Below are 18,139 nucleotides of genomic sequence, written 5' to 3' on the forward strand. Positions count from 1 at the left end.
CAACCTGAAACAAAAAAAAGCGGGACATACTATACACAATAACACTTTTCAAGACACTGGGCAGGAGGCAACAGTGATTCAGGAAACAAAGGAGGACAGGTTCACTGGCTAGAGAGTTCCCAGACCATAGCATGGGGCAGAGCGAGGGGTGGAAACCAGGCAGATCTCGATGGTCTCTCTGATTTGAAGAGATGGAATTGAGAGCCCAGGGAGTCCCAAGTGGCTAGAGTTTCCAGAAGAGAGTATTGGACAGGAGGGTGCTCCAGAGACAGAGACATCCAGGGAAACTCAGGGGGCCTCCTTGACCAGTGCACACAGCAAGTAAGCTATCTGAGCTGGGGGAAAAACTACCTGAAAGAATTAGATGGAGCAGTGCCCGGTACTTATACAGGGCCAGGAACAGTGCCCGTTCGCACCACCCAGACTGGCAAACCTTGTGATGCACGGACCAACACGCAGGACACATAGAAGGATCTTACCTTAGTAGTAGAGAACAATCAGCCCTAACTCCTAAGCACTGCTCTAGTCTAACCTAACAAATCTTAAAAGCAAGACTGGAAAGGATGAAACCATTTCTAAATAATTGAATTTCATCCTAGAACAAAATATTCAGTTCCCAACAAGGTAAAACTCACCATGTCTGGCATCTAATTACAAATGTCCAGGCAGGCAAAGAGGCAGGGAAATACAACCCATAGTAAGGAGAAACATTCATCAACGAAAGCCGGCCCAGAACTGACATGAATGTTAGAACAAGCAGACAAGGACATCGAAACAGTTATTATAACTGCATTCCATATGTCGAAGAAGTTAAACAGAGACTTGGAAGATGGAAAACAGACTTCAGGAGATGAAAACTACAACTTCTGAGACATTACACTGGATGGGCTCCATGGCAAAAGATTAGTGAATATGGAGACACGGCAGTAGAGACTACCAAAAATGAAACACAAAAAGAAAAATTATTTTTAAAGGATAGAGCATCCACTGGTGCTGTGGGACAATTTCAAGCTGCTTAATATATGTGTAATTAGGTGAGTAAAAGAAAAACTGTTTGAAGAAATAATGGCCTCAAACTTCCCAACCGAGGAAATAATAGCTACTGCTTACAGGTGGTTTGCTGTGTGCCAGGTGCCATTCTAAGTGCTTACACACATTAACTCATCTACTTCTTACAATGCCTATAAAAGCTCTATAATTCTTGATTTATCCCCACTTTAAAATTAAAAAAAACAGAGGCCCGGAGGGTTAACCGATGGCCTAACAACACACAGCTGATCAGTGGTTGAGCCCAACCTGGGATCCAGGGACTTCACAGACTATTCAAATCTTGGCTCTGCCATTTGTGACTGGTTTTTTTTTTTTTTTTTTTCGGTACGCCTCTCACTGCCCCTCCCGTTGTGGCCCCTCCCGTTGCGGAGCACAGGCTCCGGACGCGCAGGCTCAGCGGCCATGGCTCACGGGCCCAGCCGCTCCGCGGCATGTGGGATCTTCCCGGACCGGGGCACGAACCCGCGTCCCCTGCATCGGCAGGTGGACTCTCAACCACTGTGCCATCAGGGAAGCCCTGTGACTGTTTTTGACATCAGTAAACAGCATGCATCTGTTATTTTTAATGGCTGCATAGTATTCCATTGTTAGAGCTTATTTCACAAATTCCTCATGGCTGAAACATGGCCTCTAGTTTTTCCCATGATGAAGGACGCTTCCTAGAACATGCACAGAGCTGAGGTGGTGGCCCTTGCCTGATTATATTCCTCAGTTTCTCAAAGTGGGGCAACTGGGTCAAAAACAGGCACATTTTGAGGGCTTTTTCTGCATATTGTCAGCTTGTCCGTAGGTAGTTTTCACAGCCCCCAGAGCCCCACCACTGACTCCCTGTGCTGCCTTGGGTAAGTGACTTAACCTCTCTGAGCCTCAGGGTCCTCATCTATAAAAAGAGTATGATATCCCTCATCTCTCAGGGCTGTGGTGAGGATTAAATCAGACACCAGGTGCCAAGCAGTCGTCATGTTACACTGTGTGGCATGTAGTAGGTACTTCCTTTTTATGACATGAATGGCATCTCAGGATGGTGTTGGTGCTTCCTTAGAACTGACCCATGGGGGTGCCTTCCAGCTTTGAGGCCAGCTCCCATGCATCTCCCTCAGAGAACCGAGGACTGCTTTGAGCGTCTCCAGCTGGAACCTTCCCCCTCTTGATCCACCCGCTGACTCACGGTCTCTCCTAAGCTGTGGAAAAACAAACCCTAGCTTGTTTTCTTTGTGTGTGGGTCCCTCTCCGCTTTTCTATCAGCTTCTTTCAGGTAGAGGAGGTTTACGCTTTACAGGCGTAACACGAAATCCCCCCACTCCACACAGACACACACACAGACACACACACACACACACACACACACACACTGTGTCTCCCCAACCCCACTGCATCCCCCCAGGGACCCATTATGACCAAAGAGCTATTTTTCTACAGGGACTTCTAGAGAGAACAGTTAATGCAAAGGGTGATGGTAACGGCAGAACCGTAGGCACCATGGGTGCACGGGCTGTATCCCATACCCTGAGCTGCGAGAGCTGGCCTTGGTCCACTGGCCATTCCCATCATGCCTTCTTCACTGTTAATGCGATTGGACCCCAAACAAGAATTTCCTAACTCAAAGATCATTTCCCACTAAATCAAATTCACGAGGAAATGTCTTCCCTTCCCTGCCTCCTCCCAAGAACACAGCTTTTAAAAATATGGTGTTAATGGGATTTTTAAAGCCTACTAGCTAATGTGAAGAGAGAAAGATCCTGGGATAAACAGGTTCTCCTGATGGATTAAATTACAAGCTTATTTGCAACAAGGAGGGGATGAATGTTTATTGAGCACATACTGTGTGCCGGGCACAGGGTCAGCATCTGCCTCCAATTGCTCACCTCTGACAATGCAGAAGGCAGCTGTGATGATCTCCCAGGTGAGGGATCTGAGGCCCAGACAGGCCAAGGGATTTGCCCAGGTCACACAGAAAGTTGTGTGCGGGCCGAGGAAGTGGGTCCAGGCTTCTCTGACTCAGATATGGGGAAGAAGTCCCCTACCCTTGGGGCTGCATGGGATTGAATGAGTCCTTTGTGGAAGCCACTGGCCTAGGGAATCAAGGTTGGTCTCTTCCCAGCCTCCCCTCACCCATCTGGATCTCTCTGCACGACTAAGCTCTGTGCACATAGTAGGTCCTTCCTCCCTAATGATTTCTGTGCTCTGTCTGTCCTTTGTTCATTCAGCCAGCATTCGTTGAGTACATACTACATGCTGGCCCTGTGCCAGAAGCCAGGGATGCTGCACTGAACAGATGATTATGTTGCTGCCCATGTGAGCTCATAGTCTAGGGGGGAGGAGCAGTAACTAAATAACCTCATGAATAAATGCATACTTGTCCCCTTGAAAAGTTCCACAAAGGAAAAGTGTATGTGTGGTGGGATGGGGGAGGGAGGTTGCTCAGAGCAAGAGAAGAGAGAGAAGGGGTAAAGGCAAGGCTTCCTTGAGGTCTGAGGGCTGTATCCAGGGGAAGAAGGAGGGGTGGGAAGCATTCCAGGCAAAGGAAACAGAATGGACCAAGAACAGGTACCTGGAGGGAGAGATCCTATGGGCAGAACCAAGAGGGACGAGATAAAGTCAGATGAGCAGAGGTCAGGCCATGCAAAGGTCAAAAGGCCATAGGGAAGAACTGGGGTTTGACACCAAGATGGTAGGAAACCACTTAAGTGTTTTAAGCAGAAGTATGACATGATCAGATTTGTGGGGAAGAGACTCTAGGTCCTGAGGAGAAAAAAGATTATTGCAGGTGAGAGGTTTAGTTTGCATGGGGCTATCTCTAAGCTTGGAGGTGCTGCCTTGGTCAGGCTGGCTGGGAAGGTAGAAGGCACTGGGGCAACAACCACACAGTACAGTCTTGTGGAAAATCAACCTCCTTCTCAAATGTCTCTCTGATCTGTTTGCACTTCCTACTCATTGAGAGACTTAGTAGAAATGTCTGCCCCTCTCCTTCTTTCTACTAGCATGTCCCCGACATAGTCCCCACCCCTAACCCTTACAGGCCACTTACACTCCAGGCATGGTTACATATCTGTTTCCTTCTTTGAATCTTCCAACAAGTCTATGAGGCAGATTTTATTTGATACCCATTTTACAGAGGTGGAAATTGAGGTTCTAAGCAGAAGAGAGGAGAATCAAAGTCCCCAGGTCATTGGCCTCTAAGATATAGAACGAGAATAGAGGAGAGTTCTAGTGGGCAGATTCTTTCGGCCTTGTCATCAATTATAAAATAAACTTGTGCTTCCTGGAAGAGCATGACAGATGCCCTCTGGCTACTGCTGAGTGTCCAGGCTGTGGGCTTTCCGAGGCAGGGACCTTCCTTATCCACCCGAATACACTCCATGAATGGCTGGAGAAAATATTGCAACGGCCTTCTCACCGGGGTACATGTCTCCACTCTCTCTGTCCTCCAATCCCTTTGCCACCTGCTCAAAATCCCCATTATCCTAGAGTAGCAGGCAAACTCTCAGGCCTATAGGGCTCTCACCATCCAGGCTCGCACTCACCCCTCCAGCCTTGCGTTTTGGTAAGAGGTGTCTGAGGAGCCATAAGGACATCAACGCAAGGCTGTAAATAGGAGAGCTCAGGAGGAAGGCCCGGGCCCTTCGGTTTTTCTATAAACTATTGCTGGACCACGTACCAAGTGCCAGGGACATACACAGGAGCATTGTTAGTCCTATTACCAGCGGCTTGCAACCGGGCCTAGAGTTCCACCATTGGCGTTGCTCCTTTGCGTGAAGGTGTTATCTCCTGACAGCCCTTGTGAACACAGAGCAGTGAACACTCGCACCTACACTGTACACCTTTACCTTGGCACCTCAAAAAGGCCAGGGTGTCAGGGAGCCGGAGCTCTACCAGTAATACCAGAACTCTAAGCAATGCATGGATAGGAGGGGTAAGTTTCTTTTTCTGTTTTTTTTTTAAATTTTAGTTGACATACAATATTATGTTAGTTTGAGGTGTACAACATAGTGATTTGATGTTCAAATACTTTGCAAAATCATTACCACGATAAGTCTAGTAACGGTCTGTCACCATACAAAGTTATTACAGTATTATTGACTACATTCTTTATGCTGAGCTGAACCTTACATCCCCGTGACTTATTTATTATTTTTTTTTTTTTTTTTTATTGAAGTACAGTTGATTTAGGAGTGGTAAGTTTTGACTCCAGTAGGGATAAACAGGTAGGTCAGCCTGGGTGGGATGGTGTAATCTACTAATAAACGTTTGGGGCAGGTATGTTTGTTATCGTATTGCTTTCCCACTTTACAACTAGAGGGTCCTGATTGCTCAGTTCACAGGGGCAACCTCCCTGGGGGCCATCCTGCCAGTCCAGACGACCTCAGACTCTAAAGCTTAGAGCAGCGGTTTGCAAAGTCTCCCACAACTGAATCACAGGGCAGGATTGTAGAAGTGCAGATTCCGGGGCCTCACCCAGACCTAGCCAATCAGGAATTCTAAGGGGAGGGCCCAGAACTCTGCATTACAGACACACTCCCCCTTGTGATTCTTAAGTCCATTGAGGTCTGATAGTCCATGACAAGGAGGAACGAAGCCCCTCAGGTGATCCTATCTACGTCACGGCTGACAGACGATGGGGAACCGGACTGTCACAGCCCTGGAAGAACTGATGAACCGCTTTCCAGGTCAGGCTGCCAACAGAGGCTCATCCACAGAGCGCAGAGGCCAGGGAGGGCCAGAGAGGGGGTCATGTCTGGGCCAGGCGTCTCACCAGGCTGGAGTGGGGCCGATGACTGGGAAGGATGCTCTAAGCAGAAGGAACAGCAGAAAGGCTTGGTGGCTGGGCACACAGTGGAGAGGGTGGGGAGCCAGACCAAGCAGCTGGGAGGACCTCCCCCGCCCACAACAGAGCATCATTTGTCCTCTCTGAGCCTGAGCATCTTTGTGTGTAAGATGAGGATAATTCCAGGTTTCATCGAGTCTACAAGGCACGTGTGTTCACATTGTTTGTGTGCCGGAAATCGAAACGCATCTTACGATGGATGGCATCTTAATTTTGGCTCACCATGGCAAAAGTACCCGCTTCCCACGGTTGGGGGGAGGATTTGATGGAAAAATGTAAGGAAAGCACCCAGCGTGGCATTTGACACACAGTAGGAACCCAGTAAGCATGAGCTCCCTTCCCCCTAAGCTGGTGAAAGGTTTTGGGAGTTGGCTCAGAAATTTCTAAAAAGGCCTCTCCCCGGTCACCTTCATTCCAAGGCCCTTTATGGAAAGTAATGCCCTGTAATAACCTGACTTGATGAGAGCAAGCTCCGGTAAGCTGCTTGTCAGTGCCGCTGGCCTGAATGACACAATTGTCTTTATAGGTGGAGTTCCTGTCCTGTCACCTGTGGGCTGTGATCAAAGGTCCATCCTCTCTGCATGGAGGCCCCTGCACTGGTTAGTTAGACAGACTTTGCTCAGTCTTTCACTGCATGCCCCTCAAGATTTATTCCCTGAGGAGAGAAGGAGGGTTTGTGCTCCAGGTGAGATTCTCAACCCCAGACCTACTGCGGGGCTCATGGGACCAGGGGGATCCCTGTGTACAGGCTGTGTGACCTTAGACAAGTTACTTAACCTCTCTGGGTCTCAGTTTCTTCATCTGTAACACAGGAGAAATAGCAATAGCATTGCTGAGGGTTCATTCATTGGTTTAACAGATATTTATTGAACACCTGCTGTGTGTCACATAGGCTCTGAAGATACAGTGGTGAACAAGGAAGTTGAGATTCCTGCTCTCATGTTGCTGGCCTCCTAGGAAGACGATAAATGAGTAGCCCTATCTGTATTACAGGAATTCTTTTAAGACAATAAAATAGAAGGCTGAGATAACTTGTGCCTGAGGGAGGAGGGGCAGGAAGGTTAAGCCCAGCTAGTCAGGATGGTCAATGTCTAGGGGACTTTTCTGAGGACACAACACTTGAGCTGAGACCTGAGTGATGAGATGAAGCCACTCAGGAGATCTGGGGAAAAAACATTCCAGTCAGGGTGAAGAGCAGGTGCCAAGGCCCTGAGGCCAGGTGAAGCTCGGAATACCTACAGAGCACCGCGAGCACAGGCCAGCCTAGTGGAAGGTGTGTTGGAAAAGTCCTCAGGAGCCAGATCGGAGAGGGCCTTGTGGGCAGGGCAGGAGGTGAGCTTTTATGCACTGGACGGGACACCACAGGAGGGATTCAGCCAGGGCGTGCCGCAGGGTGAGAACTCTGCCGGCTGTGAGCAAAATGGATACAGGAAGCCCAGCTCAGTAGGTGGTAGGCCTCACTATGATTCCAGCCCCTTCCCTGGGGGATGAGGAGAACCCCACAGACAGACCACCAGGATTGAGCACCAGGATGTCCACACTCACTGAGCCCGCCAGTCTGTTCCTGTTATCTTAAGACCCCAAACGGTGACTCACATAATAAGACCGTCGACAGCTGATGCGCTTGGGTTAAAATTATGCAGACCGCATGTGATATGAAAAATCTAAGGAGCATATATTTCGAGCACAGGGGATGCCAAAATGTAGCTGTCTTTATTTAAGGAATTATTGGGTGTGAATGAATGTTCATCCGAGCTTTTGCTCCTGGTGGTGGGGTGGTGGTGGTGGTGGCGGGTGGCAGGGAACAGGTACATGCAGCTTGCTTGCTAAAAATAGGGGGATCCTCAGTCTGTTTTCACGTGATGGGTCCTGAAATATAGCCCCCGCCTTTCCCACCCCCGTGTCAAGCTGAAGGTCAGGACAGATTCACAGAGACCCGACCAGGATGAGCTTTGCCCGGGAAAGGATCTGCGGCCACAGAGGGCCTGCCCCCCGGGGGCAAGCGCGCACCCAGGGCCTCCAGAGCCCAACTCCCAGGAGTGACTCTGGCTCTCGCTCCCCCGTGTAATATTGTGCTGGGATGCCAGGTCCAAGTGGCTGCTTCTGCCCCTAGACTACAGGGACAGGAGCGCCCACTGTGAGGGCTGCTTAGAGACTGGCAGTGCCAACACTCAGGGCTGGGATGTGCACCGTAAACAAGAGCTGCTTATCCCAGAGGCTCCCCTCATGCAATCGTGAGTGCTGTGGAGTTCAGAAGCTGATGGCCTCTGGCCAGTGGCCAGAATTGGGTCAGTTGGAGGGAGAGGCACTCACTGCTTGCAGAGTCCATAATGGGTCCATTTCAGAGATGGGCACATGAGCCTCGGGGTTGGGGTTAAAGGAGGCCCAGCTGAGTCTAACCTTTCATGGCATCCCCCTCTGACCTCCTCCCCTGTCTGACCTCTCTGGAGCCTCCTGCCTCTCAGCTCTCCAGGCCACCCGGCTGCTTGCGCATCCCTTTCATTCATTGTCACTCCCTCTTCATTCATTCATTTCCTCATTAATATTCAGCAATGGCCCTGGTCCTCAACTGGGGCACCTGAGGCCAGAGAGTGGCCTGCACTGGCAAGAAGCCCAGGCCGGAGATGGCTTTGCGCCCTCAGCTGTCTGAGTCCTAGGAGGTCGCAAGGACCCCAAAGGACCCCAGCTGGGCTATGCGGGAATCCCAGTCTCTGACAAGGTGGCCGAGAGTGGCTGGACAGTTTAGAGGGATGCCTGATCCTGGAACTCCTCCCGCAGGGTCCAGCTCAGGGGCAGTAGAGACCGGAGGGACAGGAACCTGGAGGGATCAGTGGGGAGCGCTCCACTGGGCTGTGACCAGGGCTGGCTGAGTGGGAACCATCCTGCGCTAAGCCCCGCCCACCCCCACCCCTGCTCTTCCAAGAAAGAGAGGAGGACTTTGACCTTTTGATAAGGTGAGAGATGCAAGGCAGGCAGCATTCAGCTGGGGGAGGCTTCAGGGTCAAAGACTCTGGGGTCAGAAAGACGTGGATTGAAATCTCTTAGCTCAGCCACTCAGCATCCTAGGTGGCCTTGACCTTGATTCTTTGTCCTCCTGAGCTCCCCTTTCCTCAGGTGATACCTATGTCATGTGCAAGCACACGGGGCTGCCTCCGAGCTCATGCCCTTGCAGGCCCTCCTGCCTGGTGCACCCTTCCTCAGACGTCCACCTGGCTTCCTTCCTGCTTCCCTCCCCCCTCCTCAGAGAGGCCTTCCCTGACTGCCTGGCTGGAAAGGCCACTGCCACCCACCCATCCCACTGATCTGTTTTCCCTCATTCCACGTATCACCCTGGTTTCTTGTCTGTCTTGTCCACTAGAATGGACTTTCCTTAGTTCAGGGGCCTCAGCTCCCTCTGAGTGTGTGGGTGGGCTGCGGACAGTACTCAGAGTGTTCCACTCTCCTCCCCGGGGGACACACCCACCCCTTTCAACTTCGGTGGAGGAGGGATGGGGGTAGGGATTCATGCCGTGGAGGACCCAGAATATTGCATCAATCTTCTGAGACTGGTACTAAACCTAGCTCCATTTAGCAGATGAGGAAATAAGGCTCAGAGAGGTAAAGAACTTGTTCAAGATCACACAGCGGTGGCAGAGTTGGGATGCACATCCTAACTGGCTGACTCTAGAGACCCAGCTATTTTCTTTTGGGGAGAATTTGACCAGAGGTAACAAGAATACATAGCAAACTGGCTGCGGTGGAGGTTTACAGAGAGCACAGTTTCACTTTGATCTTTCTGCCGATGTTGGCACTATTTGAAATTTCAAATTTTATTATAGCCACTCTTTCGTATTGACAATTTTCCGAAGAGAGATGTGAAGGACAGAGTCGCCCCCAGCGGCCTCTGTCCCCAGGCACAGGGCTAGGTGGCTGGGTGGCCTTCCACCTCCCTCCCCTGCCCCACCCCTGGCCAAGAAAGGCCAGTGTTGCTGGGAAACCCTGGTGCTAGTGGGGGATGGGAGCTGGTGGCAGATGGGTGGGCACAAGGTCTTTTCAAGGCAGCTGCCAGAGTAGGGGGCCTGCTTTGTTGGGTCTTTTCAAGAGCTGTGGCTACACACAACGAGGGGCCAGGGATGCCCCCTTTCTTTGCTTTCTTCTCCTACATCTGCTTGACCACCTGTTCATGTAAAGGCTCCCAGCCCCTGGCCTTTTCTTCCTGCTGGCTCTCCTGGGCTCTACTTCCCCAGTGCCTAGGCCTCTTCCTGCTCTCCCTCCTGCAGGCCCTCAGGGGTGACTCTTCAGGGCTCCCCCGCAGACCAGACAACCATTCTTCTTCCCCCAGCCCCTTCCCAGCGCAGCTGGCCTTCCAGGTCTCTGCCCATTCTCTACCACCCGGCTTGCCTCTTTCCACCTGTCTATTCATACAGGGGTCTTCACACTGGGGCCTCACATAGCCCCTAAAAGAATTTTGAAAACTACCTACAGCACACAAACAGTTTTAGTTGGCAGCTAAATGTTTTCATCATAGAAGCAAATAATTGCAAAGGATGTAACTTCCAGCATGCTGTATACCCAATAAGTGCTTTAAATAAAATCTCATCACAACTTTGGAGCTGTAGATTCCACTCCTACATTTTCCAAAAAACTCCACCTCGCAAACTGAACAGCTGACCATCTCTGCCAAACAGTGCAGCCAGGTCTGCCTGACTTTCAGTCAGAAAACTATATGCATTTATTTTCCAGTGTGTAAACATGCTAATGCACGTCTCTGCATTGCCCCTCTCTCTCTTGAATTCTGTTTCTAATTCTAAGATGGGTAAGGCATTTGACGCCTAGATAAAATAAGGCTTCGATGTCTTCTGTGTTTCTTACTGACAGTATCTTGATCTACTGCCCCAGGGATGCTCCCTCGGGAGCCGGACTCTTTCAAATTGCCTTCCCTCTGGTGCCCTGGAAGTTTTTTTTTCTTTTAAACTTTTTGTTGTGAAATATAACATGCACAGAGAAGCCACATTGTGTGGGGCTAAAGCTTGCATCAAAACTAAAATGTGCAGCTCAATAATTTATCAAAAGGCAAACATCCAGGTCAAGAAATAGGACATTTCTCGCTCCCCAGAGGCCCCTCCTTTGGGCCGCTCCAAACGGTACCCCTCCCTCCTGTTCAAAGTTGACCACTACTCTGAATTTTATGATAGTCACGTCTTGCTTTTCTCTACACTTTTATAACCTACACATACCTGTTTTTCAACATCACATAAATAAAGTCATGTCGTATGTTCTCTCTGGTGCCTGGCTTCTTTCACAGGACATTATGTTGCTGAGTCATCCAGGTTGGTATGTGGACTGTACTTCATTCTCATTACTGAATTATATTCCATTGTATGAGTATATCCCAATTTATTGACCATTCTACTGTTGATGGACACGTGGGTTGTTCTTAGTTTGGGGCTATTTGAATAAAACTGCTAGGAACATTCATGAACAGGTCTCTGTTGGGTCTATATCTAGGAGGGTTTTGCTGGATCACGGGGGTACATGTATGTTTAACTCTAACAGATACCACCAAATAATTTTCCAAAGTGATTGTATGGCTTTACACTCCCATCAACAGTGTATGAGGGGTCCTGTTGCTCCACATCCTTGCCAGTTCTTGGTATTGTCAAAAGTTTAAATTTAGCCAATCCGGCTGGGGTGCCATGGTTATCTCATTGTGAAATTGATTTTTCATTTCCCTGATTATCAGTGAGATTCAGTACTGTTTTATATATTTATTGGCCATTGGAATGTTCTTATTTTGAAATGCCTGTTTTTTTCCCCACTTTTATACAGGCATATCTCGGAGATATTGAGGATTTGGTTCCAGAACATCTCAATAAAGAGAATATTGCAATAAAGCAAGTCACATGAAGTTTTTGGTTTCCCAGTGCATAGAATTTTATATTTACACTATACTGTAGTCTGTTAAGTGTGCAATAGGATTATGTCTAAAAATGGTAAACCTTAATTAAAAAAATACTTGATTGCTGAAAAATGCTAAGCATCATCTGAGCCTTCAGGGAGTAGTAATCCTTTTGCTGGTGGAGGGTCTCACTTCCATGTTGATGGCTGCTGACTGATCAGCATGGTGGTTGCTGAAGGTTGGGATAGTTGTGGAACTTTCTTCAAATAAGACAACAGTGAAGTTTGCCACATCAATTGACTCTTCCCTTCACGAATGACTTCTCTGTAGCATGCAATGCTGTTTGATAGCATTTTACCCACTGTAGAACTCCTTTCAAAATTGGAATCAATCCTCCCAAGCCCTGCCACTGCTTTATCAACTAAGTTTATGTCATATTCTAAATCTTTTGCTGTCATTTCAACAATCTTCACAGCATCTTCACCAGGAGTAAAGTCCATGTCAGGAAACCACTTTCTTTCTTCATCCAGAAGAAGCAACTCCTCATCCGTTCAAATTTTAGCATGAGATTGCAGCAATTCGGTCCCATCTTCAGGCTCCACTTCTAATTCTAGTTCTCTTGCTATTTCCACCACACCTGCAGTTATTTACCCCACTGAAGTCTTGAACCCCTCAAAGTCAGCCGTGAGGGTTGGAATCAACTTCTTCCAAACTCATATTAATGATGACATTTTGACCTCTTCCCATGAATCATGACTGTTCTTAATGGTATCTAGAATGGTGAACACTTTCCAGAATGTTTTCAACTGACCTTGCCCAGATCCATCAAAAGAATCACTATCGGGCTTCCCTGGTGGCGCAGTGGTTGAGAGTCCACCTGCCGATGCAGGGGACACGGGTTCGTGCCCCGGTCCGGGAAGATCCCGCGTGCCGCGGAGCAGCTGGGCCCGTGAGCCGTGGCCGCTGGGCCTGCGCGTCCGGAGCATGTGCTCCGCGATGGGAGAGGCCACAGCAGTGAGAGGCCTGCATACTAAAAAAAAAAAAAAAAAAAAAAAAAATCACTATCTATGGCAGCTATAGCCTTATGAAATGTATTTCTTAAATGAGGAGACCTGAATATCGAAATTACTCCTTGATTCACGGTCTGCAGAATGGATATTGTGTTAGCAGGCATGAAAACAACATTAATCTCGTTGTTCATCTCCATCAGAGATCTTGGGTGACCAGGTGCATTGTCAATGAGCAGTAATATTTTTAAACAAATCTTTTTCCTGAGCAGCAGATCTCAGCAGTGGGCTTAAAATATTCAGTAAACCATGTTGTAAACAGATGTGCTGTCATCCAGGCTTTGTTCTTACATTCATAGAGCACAGGCAGAGTAGATTGAACGTAGTTCTTAAGGGCCATAGGATTTTCAGAATAGTAAATTAGCATTGGCTTCAACTTAAAGTCACCAGCTGCATTAGCCCCCTAAGAAGAAAGTCAGCCTGTCCTTTGAAGCTTCAAAGCCAGGTATTGACTTCTCCTCTGTAGCTATGAAAGTCTTAGATGGAATCTTCTTCCAATATAAGGCTGTTTTGTCCACATGAAAATCTGTTGTTTGGTGTATCCACCTTCATGAATTCTCTGAGCTAGATCTTCTGGATAACTTGCTGCAGCTTCTACATCAGCACTTGTTGCTTCACCTTGCACTTTCATGTTATAGAGACAGTTTCTTTCCTTAAACTTAATGAAGCAAACTCTGCTAGCTTCAAACATTTTTCTGGAGCTTCCTCACCTCTCTCAGCTTTCATAGAATTGAATAGAGTTAGGGTCTTGCTCTGGGTTAGGCTTTGCCTTAAGGGAATGTTGTGGCTGGTCTGATCTTCTATCTAGACCTCTAAAATTTTCTCCATACTGGCAAGAAGGCTCTTCCGCTTTCTAATCATTCATGTGTTCACTGGAGTAGCACTTTTTTGTGTGTGTGTGTGGTACGCAGGCCTCTCACTGCTTACTGTTGTGGCCTCTCGCATTGCGGAGCACAGGCTCCGGACGCACAGGCTCAGCGGCATGTGGGAACTTCCCGGACTGGGGCACGAACCCGTGTCCCCTGCATCAGCAGGTGGACTCTCAACCACTGCGCCACCAGGGAAGCCCTGAAGTAGCGCTTTTAATTTCCTTCAAGAACTTTTCCTTTGCACTCACAGCTTGGCTGACTGTTTGGCACAAGAGGCTTAGCTTTCAGTCTGTCTTAGCTTTTGACATGCCTTCCTCACTAATCTTAATCATTTCAAGCTTTTGATTTAAAGTGAGACGTGTATGACTCTTCCTTTCACTTGAACACTCAGAGGCCATTGTAGGGTCATTAATTGGCCTAATTTCAATATTATTGTGTCTCAGGGAATAGGGAGGTCCGAGGAGAGGGAGAGAGACAGGGGACCAGCTGGTCAGTGGAGGAGTAAGAACACACATGACATTTATCAATTAAGTTCTCTGTCTTATAATGTTAGCAGTTCATGGCACTCCCAAACAATTATAAGAGTAACAAGAAAGACTCTTGATCACAGATCACCATAACACATATAATAATAATGAAAAGTTTGAAATATTGCAAGAATTACCAAAATATGACACAGAGACACAAAGTGAGAAAAAGCGCTGTTGGAAAAATGGTGCCGATAGACTTGCTCAACACAGCGTTGCCACAAAACTTCAAATTGTAAAACATTCAGTATCTGTCAAGCACAGTAAACAAAACTGAATAAAGTGAAGTATTCCTGTATTGAGTTGTTAGTCTTTTTCATATCAATTTGTAGTTGTATTTATTCTGGAAACAAGTCCTTTGTTGGTTATATGTGTATGATATATTTTTCCCACTCTGTAACTTGCCTTTTAATTTCTCATTAATATCTTTTGACAAAAAGAATGTTAACTTTTATTGTAGTCAATTTTATCAATCCATTTTTATGATCAGTACTTTCTGTGTCTTGTTAAAGAATTTTTCTATCACTTTGAGGTCATTGAGACATTCTCTTACATTATTGTCTAGAAGTTTTACTGTTTTGCCTTTAACATGTAGATCTATAATTCCCCTGAAATTGATGTTGTGAGTGGTGTGAGGTAGGGATCAAGTTTCTTTTTTTCCTATATAGGTATCCAATTGGCACAGCACTAGTCATTGAAAAGATGTTCCTTTTCCCCCACTACTTGGTAATGTCACATTTGTCAAAAAACATATGAGTCCATGTATGTCTGGCATCTGTCTCTCTTCCGTTGGTCTATTTGTCTATCCTGTACCCATACCACACTATCTTAGTTACTTAGCTATATAATAGGTATTGGCATCCAGTAGAGCAAATCCTTCCACTTTGTTCCTTTTTATCAAAAAATGTCTTTTTCAAAAAATGGCTATCCTTCACCCTTTGTGTTTCCACACAGGGTTTACAAACTTGTTTTCCAAGTTATAATACATACTACATACACACACACACACGCACGCACACACCTGTTAGGATTTTGATTAGGGTTGTATGCACTGAATCTATAAATTGGTTTGCAGTGCATTGATTTCTTTAAAATACGGGATCTTCAATTCATGAATGTGATATATCATTCCATTTAGTTTTTGGATTCCTCTCAATAATGTTTTACAGTTTTCTGAGTATTTTTTAGGTGAACCAATTTTTTTTTAAACTCTGAAGTGAGTGATAGTACAGGCAACATCTGGATATGGCAAAATCATGAAGACAGCAATGTTCCCAGAATATTTTTTGGTACCTCCTGCCAGCTTGGTATCAAGGGGACTTCAAGCTGTGCCTAGGCCCTCCCCCAAGGCCCACTTCCCTTGCACACTTTGCACACTCTGAAGCTGACCCAGGGCTGGGACTTAGTAAATATGCATGAACTAAGCACTACCTGTCACACTCCCATCCCACAGCGTTCAACTCATTGCTTGAAAACTGACAACCCAATCCACACCAAAATGCTAAGGACCGGTCAGGCAGTGGTTCAGCCACTAGATAAAACTCTACCTTTGAAAAGTAGTCTGTTGAGTCCTTTACCATTAGAAAAGTTTTGTACATGCTCATTACAGAACATTTAAAAATTACCCACAGAGGGCTTCCCTGGTGGTGCAGTGGTTGGGAGTCCGCCGGCCGATGCAGGGGACACGGGTTCGTGCCCAGGTCCGGGAAGTCCCACATGCCGCAGAGCGGCTGGGCCCATGAGCCACGGCCGCTGGGCCTGCGCGTCCGGAGCCTGTGCTCCACAACGGGAGAGGTCACAACAGTGAGAGGCCCGCGTACAGAAAAAAAAAAAGAAAAAAAAATTACCCACAGATAGAAGGGGATAAAAACACCCATATTCCTTATTACTCAGAGAAAATGACTTGTCATGTTTTGACGCATTTCCTTTCACCTTGTTTTTATACACATTGTTCAGCCTTTCTCATTTAACATTATGACGTAAGCTTTCTCTCCCGTGACTCCAGACTCTTCAGAAGCATCATGGCCAGGAGCTCTGTAAGGTTCTGTGAGCGACAGCTGTTTACTGAACATTACCTGTGGTAGGAGATGTTTGTGAATTCATACTGGAGTACGCAATGTGTACTGAAGAACTCTGGGCATTTCTTAGCTTAGTCCCTATCCGTCTGGGATTACATCCTCAGGATAGATGCTTAGAAGTGTATTTCAGACTCAAAGAATGCAAACAGAATCTTATGAGGCATTTCAAAGCAGGAGTTAGAACCTGTAACCGTGGCTGCCCGTGGGGCATGTGTTTCTTGAGAACTCACTATTGCCAGACACCCCTGTAAATGCTTCAGGCCTATCAGCTCATTCCCTCCTCACACACCTCTCAGGGAGTTCCTATCATTTGCCTCATTTCACAGAAATAGAACCTGAGGCACAGAGAGTTGGAGTGGCTAGCCCAAGGTCACAGGCAGTGCGTACCCAGGCTGGGATTCGAACCCAGACACTCTGCCCCCAGGTCTCCCACCCTTAACCACTCCGGGAGGATGGAGGATAATGTGGACTCTTCTCCACGTGCTTGCCTCCTCTCATGGTCTCCTTCCTCTTGGTCTAAGGAGCCTCTTCCCTCTGCAGGTGAGGGGTCAGTGAGAGTGAGGACCCGACTGTAGGGGTCCCACCACAAGCACGAGTCCCCTGAGTCCAGCTGTGTGACACGGGCAAATCCTTCCCCTCTCTGAGCTTCAGTTTCTTCATCAGTGAAAAGGGCGAAAAGGCCACGAAGGGAAATGGCTCGGTGAACTGGACAGCGCTCCTGGGTGCTGGGCTTCCACGGCCAGTGCCTCGGCACCAGCTCTCAGGGCCACCTCCCAGTCACCCATCTCTGCTGGCTCGGGTCCCATCTCCTCCCATCCCACCTGTACTGTCTGATTCTCTCCAGCCAGCGAGGGCGCGACCCTAGGCCTGGCGCAGAACGGGTGCTCCTGCAATGGTTGTGGGACTGAGTTTTAAAGAGCCCTCGTGAGATTTCACCCAGTTACGGGACAAGTGGGGGCAGAGCAAGCAGGGACCAGAAATTGTTGGGGGAAGGAGTGGGAGATAAAAGAGGGTATTTATCTTTCTATATCTATCCCTCTGATAGAATTAATGGTCCTTGTTTCACGAGAGTTTAGCCTGTCACTGAGTCCCCATCGCTCTGAGACATAAGGGCAAGTCACAGGGCAAGTAAGAAGGCGAATCACTATTTGAACCCTGGTCTATGGGACCAAATCCTGGACTGCCAACCTGGTCCTGTGCTTCCGACTGCAGTGTTGCAATACACACAGCCTGAATATCACAGTCCAAGACGAATCCCATCTGATCCCCAGTAAACCCAGAAACTGATTTTTCCTGGCCATTTTACAGATGAGGACACTGAGGCCTGCCTGAGGCCCCAGTTGGGTAAGTGCTGCAGCCTCGAGTTGATCCTGGGCTTTCCAAGTCCCAATACGTACCAGAGCTCCCCCAGCCACACGGCACAGACACCTTCCCTCAGGCTGGGCAGACGATGATGAAGAAACCTCTGAGCGTGAACCAGACCGTGGTGAGAAGCCTCCAGCACGGGCTGGGGTGGCTTTGATGGATTCCCTACATAAACAAGGAATAGCGTCCCTCAGCACAGAGAGCAGACAGAGGCCCCAGCCTTTCTCTTCCTGAGGCAGTAACAGTGGTTGCTGAGATGAAGAGCCTGGTCTGAGCCAGTCTCCATGCCAGGCTCTGGGGCAACGGAAGGGCCACTGGCCTCATTTACTCTTCCCAATAGTCAGAGAAACAGACCCTGTCCCCCGTCCTTATTTTTCAGGGGGAGAAACTGAGGCTTAGTGAAGGAAGTTGCTTGTCAGAGGCCACGTGGCCAAGAAAGGGCAAGCCAGGGGTTTTGAAAAAGTCAGCCTGGCCGCAGGG

General features: G+C 48.0%; 1 long non-coding RNA gene across 3 annotated transcripts in view; it reads right to left on the reverse strand.

The window, feature by feature from the left end:
- The window catches only part of LOC132597119 (uncharacterized), a 44,390-nt gene that overhangs the window by 19,186 nt on the left and 7,065 nt on the right, over window positions 1–18,139 (reverse strand). The window contains exon 2 of one of the 3 annotated variants that reach the window (XR_009563508.1): window positions 17,692–17,824. The exons of 1 other annotated variant lie outside the window; for it this stretch is intronic. This is a non-coding gene — a long non-coding RNA (uncharacterized lncRNA). Of the gene's footprint in view, window positions 1–15,845; window positions 16,009–17,691; window positions 17,825–18,139 lie in introns of those variants that run through there. One more of the 3 variants, XR_011377352.1, reaches the window with a different exon arrangement.

The sequence above is a fragment of the Globicephala melas genome, chromosome 3 (genome assembly GCF_963455315.2).
Source record: "Globicephala melas chromosome 3, mGloMel1.2, whole genome shotgun sequence".
Taxonomy (NCBI): Eukaryota; Metazoa; Chordata; class Mammalia; order Artiodactyla; family Delphinidae; genus Globicephala; species Globicephala melas.